We start from the raw sequence: 15,422 nt of genomic DNA, 5'->3' as shown, positions 1-15,422 counted from the left end.
GAGAGAGAGAGAGAGAGAGAGAGAGAGAGAGAGAGAGAGAGAGAGAGAGAGAGACTATGAACTACCCAGTTTAAGCAGAGGAAAACCATCTGGATAAATGTCGACATGAGTAGCAAAGAAGAATTAAGTGGGATCTGAGTCATTGCCATTCTGAGGCTGGCTCATGAGGATGCACATGCCAGGTAGACAAGATTATGGAAAATGAACTCATGGTTGAGGCCCCTGGGGCAGCTGAGTTATCCATGGGTAAGTGGAGAGCAAGAATGGGTCTCCATTGCTGCAGTCTCAATGGCTGGGGCTTGCCGATGATCTCAAGAGGTGAGAGCCTGGGTTTTGGCAATATTTCTGTTATTGCAGCAGAATTATCTAAAGCTGTTTGTGTGACCTGGATGTGTTGCCACAGGACACACTGAACTGCTGAGGAAACAGAAGCAGTATTCATCTGACATTCAAGTTTAAATAACTTGTCCTTTAGGAAATGTGTTTCTTAAGAGGTGAAAATGATGATAACCTAGATGTTAAAATATGAGGGTCAAAAATCCAAATAGTCAAAACTTAATCATGATTACTATGTTATTGCCAAAGTCCATCTTTTTGTTTGTTTGTTTGTTTGTTTTTTTTGAGACAGGGTTTCTCTGTGTAGCCCTGGCTGGCCTCAAACTCAGAAATCTGCCTGCCTCTGTCTCCCAAGTGCTGGGATTAAAGGCGTGCACCACCATGCCTGGCAGTCCATCATTTTTTAATCCAAATTTTGGTCAGTGATAAATTAGAATAAGTGAAGAAAAATCTCAATATTATAACCAAAGAAGAAAAATAGCAACACTGGATTTTTAACAAGAACTTATTTGTGACATTGTTTGGACTTAATACAAAAATGGAATAGTTTATCACAAAAGATAAAAATTAAGATAATTCCATGGTACAGGTGTTGATTTAAACAGACATGAATGCTCGAATGTGGAATGGAGGTGAGCATCCCAGAGCTCCAAAACTGACCCACAAAAATCTCAGATAAAATTAGCTTATTTTTCTTTTTTAATTAAACAAATGGCAAAGTGGTTTTAATCATTGTCATTATCTACTGTTTAAGTAGGATATTTTTGTTTCATAGCATGTTCTTCCACTCATAATCCTAAGCAGAAGCCCTACAACTACTGTCAGGGCTTCAGGAACCAAACTATCTAAGTATAGACTGCATTCATTTCTTAGTATCTTTACATTCTGAAATCTTATTTCAAGTGTCATGCAGCTTGCTGCAGTATTTATAGTAGCCCTTGTCATAACATGATATTAAGTGATCCTTTTAATAAAACAAAAATTCCAGTTCTTAGGAAACAAACAACTTTACTGAAACTGCAACAGTACATTGCTTTCTGTATCCTTTATCTTCTTTCAATGGTGAGCAATTGCATCACGTTTGTACTAAGTTTAAAACCAGGCCCTCATAAGGCTCCCTAACTAAGAGTTCTTGCTACTCTTACAGAGGACCCGAGTTCAGTTCCTAGCATACATATCATTCCCTTGTGTGGCTCATACTATTTATACCATCCTAAAAGAAATCTTATCTTCATACTAAACTTAAGGGATTAAGTTGGAGAACTATCCAGTAAGTCAATAAAATCCTCAGAAATTCCTAATATACCCATAAATCCTACTTTCCCAAGACAACAAAGCTCTACAACAGGGGCATTCCAATAGGTTTTCTCATCCACCACAGCTAATGTGGTTGTGTTACTTAATTCAGTTCATATCATGTCATTCCTGAGTGCTGCTTTGGTCACTTGGGTGTTTTTCTATGTGCACACACAAAATATTGAGAACATTCACTGGCAAAGATCCAGGAAACAAGACAGTCTGAGAAAATCTTCCTTCATACAAAGTGCAGTTGAAATTGTCAGCAGCATGTCAGCTAATAAATATAATGTTTCTCCTGGCTAGAGATACCACAGACAAAGCCTTGCTGACCGACTTCTTAGATCACTATGCCCTTTGTAGAAAATATTTACAGATTTTTTTTCACTAGTAATAATTCACATGTGTTGAATTTAATATCAACCTTTCACAAAACCTTCTAGAACAATTTTACATAATAGGTAGATATTTAGGCAGGTTGAATAGAATCATGTATTACAAGCATAATTACAAGAATACTGTTCATTTAAAAGTCATCAGCTTTCTTCAACATCTGTACCATGATACAGAGAATGAAGCTGGTTGGAAAGGTCTTTGGAGCTTAATTATCAAAGAAACCAGTTGGTAGTTCAGTTAGTTACAAAAGAAAAAAGTTCAATGTCTCAATAGAATTTCAAAAAGTTAAGTGTGTAAAAAACTTCTTCCCTGTGCATCCAGCCCTCAGGAGTGGTGGAGACCAAGATGCCACCAGATAAATTCTGGAGATTCTGTTTTGTGGAATTGAATTGCTCTGATTTCAAGTCATATTGCATTAACTTTACTGGACTCCAATCAAACTGAATTGCCATAGACATGTGCTCCTAAATTATATTTCTTCCATCTAAAGCCAAGATATGTCTTGTCAGTGACTGAAGGCACTTAGCAGCACCAAAAGCAGATTGGTAATAGAGGTGGACAACAGCCTTTCTTTGTTCTACCCTCTTCATCTCTTGGGTAAAATCTTCCTGACCTGTATTCTCCTGTGAAAAATAATTAAAAATAGTTTACTCTCTGCAGATGTCACAGTGTTTGACAAAGAACCTTGAACTTGCTGTGTATGCCTCACAGGAAGGTGCTTGGTGTGTGATGGAGTGTTGCCAATCACCACTGAGCCAAATTAGGCATGTTTTCTATGTCTAAATGGGGATAAGGCTGCAGCTGCCAAAATTGTACTCACTTGTGACCTAAATATCCAGGAAAGAGAGAGACACTGCCATTAAAAGTGTTGTCATCTCCTCTCTCTGATTCAGTAGTAAAAGTTCAGCCTGCGGTTGCCAGCTATTATCCGCGTAATCATTATAAGTATGTGCCCTGTGTGTGGGCAGCCTAAATGGGAATGGCATACTCAGTGCAAAGGCAATGTCCCCTCACCAATAACTCAACTGAGACTCAGAGATAAAGATGCTGGCAGGCAGCTCTCCATCAGATTGTCAATCATAAATTAGGCCCCACATTGCAGCACAGGACTATTTTTATAGGCCTTAAGAGCTGAACAATGAAGGGATCTTTAGTTAAGGGGTTGTTTCTCCTCAGGGTATTTCATGACAGCAAAGGAGAATGTCTGTGTTGAAGGTGCTGCTGACCTTAGCTGAGTTCCTGCACTGGGGTTGGCTGAGAGACAGATAGACCAATCTCATCGTTTCACTGTTGACATTTCTAGACTGTCTATATAGGGCTAAGGCAAGTTCATTGTTTTTCTTCATCTTTACCCCAAAATAGAACTATGTTTAAAATATAATTTTCAGCTCAATGGCAAAATTGATACTGGATGGATGCTTAATTCTCCGTATAAACCTAAAAAGAGAATTGTCTTTGATGACAACAAGCAGGAGATTTCCTTTCTAAGTCAGTGAGTTGGTAACATCCTTGCCTAAACATATTCATGTAGTTATTTCATTATCTCATTTAATTAAGGTGATTAATCACGCATGATTCCAAAAATACTTCCTGTTCCAGACCAAAGCCCATCAGTTATGTGTCAGTCATCTTCTTGTTGGTAGGTCCCCATTTGTTGATCTTATTTCGTTTCCAGTGAAAAATGATGTCTACATTTATGGGTTTAGAAGATAATTAGGAAAGAACATTGTACACATCAAAATGATCACATTTGCTTTAATATTGAGTCTACATGAAATACATGTATTTATTTTATGAAACTACCAAGAGAATTTTTTTTCTTGAAGAAAATAAAGGTCTAGGCAACCAAATACATGGCACATTGTTAAACCTGCTTTGGTTCAACTCCCACTAAGCTGTAGCAGGACAGAAACACCATGGGGAAAGGAGAAAGGAACAAGTTGATAATTAGAGCCAGGTCCAGAATTATCATGATTTATTTTTCACAAACATCCTTGTAGATTTTGTAATATTGACTCCCTACCTTTTCTTTCTGAACTTTTATACAATTTTGTGTGTGTGTGTGTTTTTTTGTTTGTGTGTGTGTTTGTGTGTATGTGTAGCATATATATGTATGTGCACATTTGAATGTGCTTGCTGTACATATGTGTGGAAGCCAGAGGTATAGGTCACATGTCTTCTTTTGTGACTCTTCACTTTATTATTTTGTCAGAATGGTCTCTTTGTAGGACTTACAATTCATTGATTCAGGAGGATTCACATTTCCACAAGTCCCTGGGATCTATCTGTCTCTCTGACATATAACCCCTCATCCCATAATGCCATGGTTACCAAAACATTGCAGTGCCTGATTTCATGTGAGCGCTGGGGGTTTTCATCGAGGTACTCATAAATGAGAAGTAAGCACTTTACTATCTTAGCATCTATGGGAGATGTTTTTACTATCATCTCTGTTGGAATAAATGCTCTAGGGCTTAGGGCATCAAAATCGCTATTGGTAGTCAGCACCAGGTGATACAGACATATGCATATGCACTGACTTGTCATGCTTACAAGCAAATAAGATTCCACATCTATTAAGCATATCATATCACTCAGGAAAGCCACTGTTAATGATATAAGTTTTGTATTATCCCCATTAATATAAAAAACTCATTTGAGCTTAATGCTGGCAAGTACAATAAACTGAATATACAGTAAACTTAAACAACTATCCAGATTCTGTCCACAAGGGAGCAAAGTGTGAGATATATTAAGAGGGAGAGCAGTCGCCTGAGACATGACTCTCAATTGGGAAATAGAATCCTGCACCTAAACTACAGTTAAGTACAGAAAGGCTATCTTTGCCCTGCTTCCAGAATTCCCTACACTGACTAAACTCTACTAAGTAGGAAGTACAGGTACATAAAAATGTTTTGGAGAGGAAGTGCTGGCTCTATGCATCAAGGTAAAATGACTTGAAAGCAACTTTTCTGAGTTCCAGGAGAACTCAGATGACAGAAAGGTCACATATCCTGCAGGGACTTCATTGTGGATGCTGGTCTCATCACAGCAGCAAAGACTGAAAGCATCCCATAGGAGAAGACTAACCAAACTGAGCAAATCACATGGAGAAATCCTAGTCAGGACCTGGACGTTGCAGGACATAGTCTCTCTTATCATCTGCTTCCTGGACTCAGATGCCACTTGGAGGGAGGGAGGATATAATATCAAATGAATATATTGAGTGACAAGTCCTGAGGAGACTGCTTTCATCCCAAATGACCTCACACTTATAAAATGTCTGAGTGTTTAAGAAACTGATCTTCAAAAAAGAAAGTACCTGTTACAAAATGATTTCTTTGTTTTGTTTTGAAAAACTGATCTCAAAGAATTTTTGCTGTCTTTTCTAATCTTTTCTGGAATTTCTGACCTACAGATAAAGGAAAAATGCTACAGCTTGATAACACTTCTCTTAACTAGAGATCCTCAAGTCCCAGGATGTTGTTAAAGGTAACTGAAGGTACATGTGGTCAATAGCATATATAAGTATATATATCTATCCACTCAAGAGGTAAGTACTCACCTGTGTCCACCACAGTCCTACTGTGTATCAGTCATAGCATTACATACTTCCAAAGCCCTATTATGTTTTGAATCCTGCCAATTAGGCATGGTGATGCATGGTTACAATACCTGCACTCACAAAGCCGAGGCAAACCTTTAAGAGTTTAAAGCCAGCTTAGTCAACAAAGTGGTTTCAAAGCCAGGAAAACGCATATAGAGATACTTTGTGTCTAAACAACAACAACAAAAAAGGTTTGATTATTATTTTCTTTTTTGCCATTTTATACTTTTTGGTTTTTATTTGAGTCAATATTATGAAAGAACTCTGGTGTTCTGATTGGATATGGACAGGATTTCTTGCAGTGCTTCCTGTAGACAAAGAGGTTCCAAGGAAGAAAGTACTGTCCTCAAAGAAGACTCTATTCTAAATTAAAGACTTAATAATTGCAATTCTACAAGTTAATACACACACACACACACACACACACACACTCTCTCTCTCTCTCTCTCTCTCTCTCTCTCTCTCTCTCTCTCTCTCTCTCACACACACACACACACACACACACCTATCCTAGAGTACGAGAGGAGTGATCACCAAACCGTAAGGTCTATTAGATCTTTTTTCTATGTTTTCATTGCTTTTTTTAATTTTTCAATGATCAATCACTTGAGATTATTGCATTTTCTGTATCTTTATGTTTTTTAATGTTTTCTAGTTTCAAAATTATTCATTTTAAGAATGAAGTTCTTGGATGCCAAAACATCTTTCAAAGGACCTTGTAGCACAATGCTAGCATGCCTGATTCCACAACACCTTCCAAATAGCAAGCATGCCCCTTCTAAAAGACAACTATAGATGAACAAGTTTATATAAATTAACAAATGAACTAATGGTAGTTGAAAGGGTTCTATTTTTTAATATACAAATCTGCATTCTCATTCTGGTGCTTCTCCTCAGATATCAAATATGATGAATTTGAAGATGGGACTTGTCATAGTCTGCTCCATGGTTTCCATTCAGATTCTACTTATAGAAATTTGTGTGGTCTTAACTTTCTCCATCTATGTTAATTTTTATGTAATATAAAAAATGACAATTGTCTTCATTCAATCATCGTAGATGGGTGTATGAAGTCATTTTTTTCTCCACACAATTGTTGTCATTTTTCTAATACAGATGTATGCATGATGGATGATTAAGTTGAGGAGTTGAAGAGACTAATAAAAGGTAATCATCATCATTATCACTATCACCAGAAGCAAAGCACCATCACCAACACCACCATCGTTATAATCACTATCACCACCACCACAAGCACTATCACCACCATCACCATCATCATCAAATCATCATAACCAGCTCCACCACCATCATCACCACCATCACCCATACCACTGTCATTATCATAATCACCACCATCACAATTATCATGACCATCACCACCAACACTATCTTCACAATCATCATTACCACTACCAACATCACCACTATCATCTCCAGAACTATCTTCATTATCACAGTCACCATCATCACTGCCACCACCAGGATCACTACCATCACAATCCTTATTACCACCACTATCATCACTAGTACCATCACCACCACCACCATTATCATTTGTCATTGTATCTGGAACCCAATGGCAAGTCAACATTGCTGATTATATATATTGAATATGTTTACCTGGAGTTTCTTGATAGAATCTTAGAAGAAGAGTCCTAGTTCTCCTTTAAACTTCTGGAGCTTCTTTCTTTTAGAGGCCAACAAGTTATTTATATGTTAAAATTGGTAACATCCTTTCTGAATCCTTTATGATTAAAATTTCATTTTTTTATTTTATATTTTTGTTTATTTTGTTAACTTCACAGTTCTGCTTATTGGAAACTTAACCACTTAATTTAAGTCAATGCAATTATGAATCTTGCTACTTTATTCATGAGCCTGTCCACACTGTGAGATGGATCATGGCAATTTCTTTTAACATCTCTATACAGAGACTTTTGAGTTCATAGCTGAGTCTGTGAATGTTTCCTTTTGGTTAAACTTTCAAACTCTCTAGCTTCCTAGAATCACCTTGAATATAAACAAAGAAAGTGGGTGTTATTTACCTACCATGTAAAGGGCTAGGCTACAATTATTAGAAAACTGGTATCTTGAGTCCATGAAAACACATTTGTTAACCTTGGCAGTGCCGTTCTTCTGACATCATTTTGTAAATATTGTATTCTACTTATGTCTCACAAAACAGCTTACCCATTTTATTATTGTAAATGTTGGTTCAATCTGTTTTAGTATAGAATTGGAAATTGCAAAGTTGAAAACATATGGCTATAACTGTGTCCTTATTGAGCCAAAAATGTTTATCCTACTTCTTATAATGAAGCAGAATCATTCGCAGTCAGGAGCCCACTCAAGGGAGGGAGTTGACTTTACTCTTCTTTAGCAAAGCTTTTATTCATAGGTGTAATTCCTCAAAACACACAACTGAAACTACTTAATCCAAAAAACCTTGAAAAATTGTGAAAATTGTAGTTACATCTTAACTGTGAACACTATCTTTGTTTCCTAATTGTTACAAGAAATGGTCTTCTAGAGGAAGAAGTGTGGATGTTAGGCTATTTGTGTTTTCTTTGTTTAGATTAGATTGTGCCTATAACTTTAAATTTCTTCTAAGTAAGAAACATTATTAGAATGGTTTTAGGGTAAGTTATCTCAAAAGTATACCCTCCTTATTATGTATCTTTGTATTTCCCAAAGTACATCTAAGGAGTTGAGAAATACCTTCAAATTATATGACCTATATACCCATCCTTTCAGAAACTCTAAAATTATAGCACAAAAAAACATACTACATGAAGAATACATGGACAGCTGGTCTGTATTCTTTGCCAATTACTGTGTCTGTGACTGCAGTTTAGCCATCATGGCCAACTTTGCAGACCCTGCTATTATCTTTGATATTGTGATAGTTCTAAAAATGTTGGCCTAATAGTCAATTAAATTTCCAACTGTAAGAACCCATTGATTTGAGGGAATCTTACACTATTATCACCAACCTGACTTATTACAATCTCTTGCTGATGGACAGTCATTAATTTTGTACATTATTAGCCCCCACCCCCACCCCGGCCACAAACTCAGGTATAGAAGAGCTTAAACAGCCTGAACAATCCAGCATTCTGTATCTACTTGGATAACATAGAAGAGGAACACAAGAACTGAAAGGATGAATAAAATATCTTCTTTGGGCACCCATTAGACCATAGAGAGGTAGATTAGACATTAACCCCAGAGACTCACACCAAAATATTTACTTTGTGTTGCAGAAACTACATAGTAATTAATGTTTTGCTCTTGTCTCAGGAAGTCTGCTTCACAAGTCTGTTTCTATGTTGTCCCTCTTCATGTAGCCTACAATCCCAGCCATTAAGATGCAGAGGTATCCAGAAGACCCATTGCTGGTGACAATGAAACTGTGCAAGGCAACACCACATTGATCCCAGACTTTTAACTACACTGAGTGCTATTGCCTAAAGTAAAAAAGTATAAGCATAAGAGTTCTCCAGGTTCTACCTGCAATTCCTGCTATTTGAAGTTAAGTGGACGATTACTTGTGTTGTTATGACAGAATGAAGGTGCCTTTTTGTTCTTGAGGTTATCCCTTCCTACAGATGTGATGACACATATTTTTTTATCATGAATAAAGCACATTCCAGAGCAGAAAAAAATAACAAAAACACAATCACACCATTCTTTATTTTACATTGTCTTAGTTAGGGTTTTACTGCTGTGAGTAGTCACCATTACCAAAACAACTCTTATAAGGGCAACATTTACGTGGGGCTGGTTTATAGGTTCAGAAGTTCAGTCCATTTTCATCAAAACAAAAACATGGTAACATCTAGGCAGACAAAGGAGGAGCTAAGAGTTCAGTATCCTGTTCCAAAGGGAAACAGTGGAAGACTGGCTTCCAGGCAGCTAGAATGAGGGTCTTATAACCCCCCCCCCTTATAACACACACAGAGACACACTTCCTCCAACAAGGACACACCTCCTAACAGTGCACTCGCTGGGCCAAACATATTCAAACCACCACACACATATAGGATGCCCAGGCTGGAAAGTTCTATAGACTACATACTTAACGTTCTTTGGTTCTAGAAGCTCAGTCAGTGGAGGGCCTTGGATCATGAATTGCTCCACAAGCTACATCAACCCTGTCAGTCAGAGAGTGGCTTCCTCCCCTGATCTGCCTCATTATTATTTTTGGAAGGCTGATGCACTTCTCTGCACGTCTTGCCTGTTCTTTTTTAGAAGTGATTCTTTGATGTATGTAGCTGTTTCTTGCACTCTTTCCCTTGTGTCTTTGTGGGATGATCTCACTCTCTTCAAAAATCAAGCTTAAATACACTATCAAGCTGAAGGCGTACTGAATCATCCAATGCAACATTTTCTGTGTACCCCATATTCTCAATAGTTATTTTATCATGCAGTTACATAAATCACAAACAGTGGCCCATATTTCTGGCTAATTCATGAGAGGATAATGGTATGTAGGTCAAAGACTTTTTTATTTATCTTATGCTCCTCTCTAACTAATGCCCAGATAAGCTCATTTTATCAAAGATGTAAGCACCAAGGACACCCTAACTGAGTATAACAAAGGCTAATTTAATGGTGTATGGCTTGGTCTCAGTGACAAGGGAAGATGATTACGGCACTCAAGATTTATCCATTGTATTCTGTGCCTATTCATTGGATGTGCCTCACATATATGGGTGAAGATACTTTTGCCATGGTTACAGTCCATAGAATGGGATGAGGCAGATTGATCTAAACAATGCACACATGTGAATTATGGCGAAAATGAAGCATGTGCATCCATTGGTGCTTCCCATCATGTCTAGAGTGAAGTCTTGGCCTGTGCTCAACTCTTGGGCACCATTTGGTGACTGAATAAATGATAAAATAAATGAATAATTTAAAAAGTGTCCAAATAGATGTAATTTCATATAGAATCGGAACAAAAGGGGATCTATGTCCCCACTTTTGGAGAAGAGTCAAAATTCTGTGGGTTAGAATCTCACTATTTTAGTTGGACCCAGTTTTTATTATGATTCATTTTATTTGAACATCTCTTCATCACCCAGGCATTATTGCTATGTACTAAGTTCCCTTAAAAGAAAGGGGTATGGGGTAGTAAAGCTGATCTGTATTGTGCGAATGACCCAGTTTTTAAACTCCATTATGTACTATTCTGCTGCAGGCATCTCACCCTTAGTGTATTTTACATGGCATCGTGACTGACTTCTGCCGGAACTTAGTCACACTTCTTCCTTGATAAGGGGGAGGTTCTAGATAACTACTGCACAAATCTAGAGATTTCTGAACCAGAAACATAAACAAATGCATAAACAATGGTTACATGATTGACATTAGGTTCTAATTATGAAGTCTTGCTATTTGCCTAGGCATTTGAAACATACTTTACTATATTTCACTGGAAATGTTTATATTTAAATATTAATATATTTTTAAAAACATTTTTCTGTCATGGTGCGACAGGATAAAGAAGTAACTCATATCAATTTGTAAATTTATTACTAATACTGACAACATAAACATGTCTGTGATTGACAATATCTACAAACACTAGGTGGAACACTGTTACTAACAGGCGGATATCAGTGCTGTTTTGTATGTGTGCATAAGCATGTGTGCATGCATGTGTGTATGTGTGTGTGTGTGTGTGTGTGTATGTTTATATTGGTAGGAGTAATGTGGATAGTGGGGTACTGTGAAGTGCACACCAAAGAAGCTGCCTATTTCAGTATCAAGCTGGACTTATGAAACTTGTGTATGATGCAGTGATTCTCTTCATGATTTATTTATTGTCAAAGATTACATTAACAACAATCGCTCATATTCCCCAATGTCATCCTCCTTGAAACCACATTGTTTAAGTCAACAACTCATAAGCATACAAAAGTAGACTTTTGAGTTAGTTTCTCTCATGGAATGAACTCCTCTGCATCACAGGAGGCTTGCGGTTCTAAATATATTGTTGTATGAAAAAAGTAAAGAATTTGTACCTATGTGCAGAAAGTCTATGAAATAGGCAAAATACTTACACAAACATGACTGAGCAGTAACCAAGGACTGCCAACCCTAATGGTCTGATAACTTTTTAATGAAAGTCAAGGTCTCTCAGAGCCTTCACTTTACTGTCACAATAGCATAGTAATTAATATCTTTTCCTGAAAGATGTTGAATGACCCTGAAAATACAATTTCATTTCCCTTTGTTCCCTTAAGACTTTGGTAGGAGTAGGGGTAGGCACAGGGATATGTTCTATCTACTAATCAAATAACAACAGCAACAACAAAAAATGGCATTTTTTTCTTGTAGATGCAATCTGTTTAAAAATCCACATGAAGGTGCATATTTGGTAATATGTCCTATCAGGTCTTCTTTTACACACAGCAAACTACTTTAACTAAGTTCCCATGAAGCCACATAAAGGTTGCATTTTCTAGGCATTTATTGCTTTAATGACCATATAACTCACCCATATGAGTAAAATATGTACAATAGATTTAAGTTCCTTGCTAAGAACTTGGAGCCTGTGACCTCACTAACCAGTACCCCTTGGGGATTATTTTGATGCAGTTACAAAGGGTAGAACTACAGCAGAGTCTCTGAGGTCAGAAAGCAGTGCCATAAATCTGAATCATGTTATTTTCATTTGCTATAATCCTTCAAGCATTGTCCTAATTATTCTATGCATCTTTCTTTTAGAGATAACTATAGAATATTTTGGTCTTATTTTGAGTTTTATTTAAAGACAAAGGCAAATTTAATTTATGGTGAATTTTAAAATTTCTCTCAGCCATATATAGTGAAAAGACCCCAGAAAGCATTCTATTCAAATGCATTTACAGAAAAAAAAGGTGAACAAAGAAAATAAATATAATAATTTTATTTTAGTAATATTTTTTCACACAAAGCAGGACAGAGAAACGAACGAGATAGGGAAAGGAACTTTTTTTGTCCCCATGTGGTGTTATTTGACTCCTTAGTGCATCCTTTTTAGTCTCCATCTTTAGCTAGTTCTCTGGGTTCAAACAGCCAGACAGGTTGATAAATGTCTTTATGACACAGCACCTTACATGTCTTTAAACAACAGCATGCCTTGGTTGCACATCCCCCCCAGAATGAGGGCCAGGGTCATAATTGACAGCTGCCTCCAGAGCAGCAGTCTTGAAGCAGCCCTGTCCCATGGAAGAGATTGCTGCCCAGATGGTGACAATGACAGCATTTCCAGAATCAGATGCAAAACCAGATCTGAAATACTAGTGAACAATGGTTCTACTAGCCCCTCAGACACTGTGGTCACTGAATGCCTTCCTGTATTGACCCAACATCACCATGTAGACCAACTTTCAACTCTGTCTTCCACTCCAGGGCATGCATGAGCACAAATACCCAGCCCTAGCCATTTGGACTCACAAACAGTGGATCTCAAGTCTCTGGCTGCAAGTTCAGTGAGGGTTTGGTTGGGTTTCTGCCATCACAATGGTTCTTTGTCAATAAACAGACCACAGAATCCCCAATATCCACATTCCTGCATCTGAAACAAGATTTCCACAGGATCTTGTTAGGGGTTCAAAGATGATGTCAGTGAAATATTAGTATATAATTTGCTACTTAATTATCCTTGACAAAGAATTAAACATCACAATAACCACAAGGCATCAAACAATACAGACAGTGATGTGTAGGAGATGATCAGGCGCTGGGCTCCAAGTTAGTTCATCTGTTAGATCTCTACCAATTCCTTTCTAGTAACAATAAAAGCAAAACTCCTTTTGAATTGTGTTGTAAGGTGAAGATGGGACGAGGATCATCCTGAAGACATGACTAGTTTATAAGGTCTCAGTTAGCAAACAAAGCCACATCTGTCATAATGTGCTGGAATTAGTAATATTATCTGTTGTAGTTCTCATAGATCCTAAGTAGACATCAGTTCAACAACAGCAAAAGAGAATAAACAGGAGAAATAAAATCAACTTGAAACCAGGGTAGAAAATACTTGAGCAAAATATTTTATAATCAGTTCTAAATGAAGCGGATATGTAGTAATTAGGACATCACTTGAGGGATTATAACAAGTGAAAATAACAAAGGCACAAAACATACTGAATGCTTTTCTTTTTCCAAGTTATCATTCAACAAACATAGTAGACACATCTAGCAACTGCTAATCAAGTAACTGCAAAAGCTACAAAATAAATAACAGAAAGAAAATTACTACTGTGCTTTATTGAAAACTCAATAAACAGAAAAATCCTTTCCTTAAGTGTTAGAAAATACACATCACACATATTTATCACTAAGGGAAAATAAAACAGAACAAAACAAGACAATTAAATCATCTTTCAGTTTCCTCTGACCTAAAAACAAAACAAAACATAATTGACCCCAGAAAACCAAAATTGACAAAATTTAAGGGGAAATTTCAGTTTTGTCATGTGATAGTTTTCTGGAAACTGTCTTATGAGAGGTTGCTTTTGCTCAAGTAGACACGTGGGAGGATATTTTTCTGAGAAGGGACACGTGGTGCTTTTTCTGGAAGCAGCCTGGCAAAAGGGCATGTGATATTTTGCTAAAGCAGATGCTTGAGAGAACATGTGATATTTAGAAAGTGTACAAGCATAATCCAACAGACAGTGGATGTTGTTGTGTGGCAACGGTTTGCCTTCCCACTCGTGGCTGGTCTTTGTTGTGCTTTGCTGGCTCTGGTCATCAGTGACAATGCTATGTAGTATTGGTTCACCTTGGCACTCTTTGCTGATCATCCTTTGTCATAATTTGGTCGAGAGAAATGGACCAATGGACTTATAGTGGTGTTTTGGCAGCTTCTTGCCACTTCCACAGACCTGGGCCAATTGGCAGTCTTGAGGTTTCTTCTGATCTGAACTGCTATTACTGATTCATGAATGGTGTTTGTGAATGGACTGAGCTACTTCTACAGTTTTGTATTAACTTAGCTGCCGAAATCCTGACAATGCAGACTGGAATCACCCTCAAAGAACTATTTCTAAACAGAACCCCTTCGTCCTTTGCCCTATTTAATCTTTCCTTTCCACTGCCTTTGGTGGGTGGTGGGCTAGAAGGGAAGTTAAGGCATTTAAGTATACTTAATTAAATAGGTTTTGAAAAATACAAACCTATAAAAAATAGTTTTAATAAATATAAAGTTCATGAAAATATTCACAGTATAGAAAAAGACAAGTGGACTGATGGAGATTGCTCTACTCATAAAAGCACATGCTATAAAAGGATAATGTATCACAAGTCAAACTCAGGAAAAAATATACATTAAAACCAAAACTTAAAAAGAATAGTGGCTGTACTAACAGTTCATCACACTGTCATCAGTAAAAAAATAGCACATTCTTAGAAGAATGTCTCTCTCCTATTCACCATCCAAGGGTTCCAGATCTTCCTCACCACTCTCTTGTAGGATTTACCTCAATCATTAGCAAGCAAGCCTCCCCTACAGTTAAATGCCAGCACTGTGCAAGCTCTGCATAGAACCTTCTTCCGAAAGTCAACCAGAGCACAAAGCCCATTACTACCTTTGTATACATCGTTCATATTTTAATAATAGCAGAGAGGATTTTATATATTGTAAGTATTATAGACTTTACATGCCCAACACTATAGTGTATACATATATGTATATGTATACAAAATAGTATACATATACATATACATAATATACACACATACACATATACATATATAATGTTAATATATCTATATATAACAATATGTAATATAC

At 37.1% G+C, this 15,422-nt stretch overlaps 1 pseudogene; it reads right to left on the bottom strand.

Moving 5' to 3' along the window:
- Positions 1-7,199, bottom strand: part of LOC110291952 — a 30,763-nt pseudogene extending 23,564 nt beyond the window's left edge.
- Between the last annotated feature and the right edge of the window lie 8,223 nt (positions 7,200-15,422).

Source organism: Mus caroli, chromosome 3, assembly GCF_900094665.2.
Source record: "Mus caroli chromosome 3, CAROLI_EIJ_v1.1, whole genome shotgun sequence".
NCBI lineage: Eukaryota > Metazoa > Chordata > Mammalia > Rodentia > Muridae > Mus > Mus caroli.
This window is presented reverse-complemented; position numbering and strand designations above follow the sequence as displayed.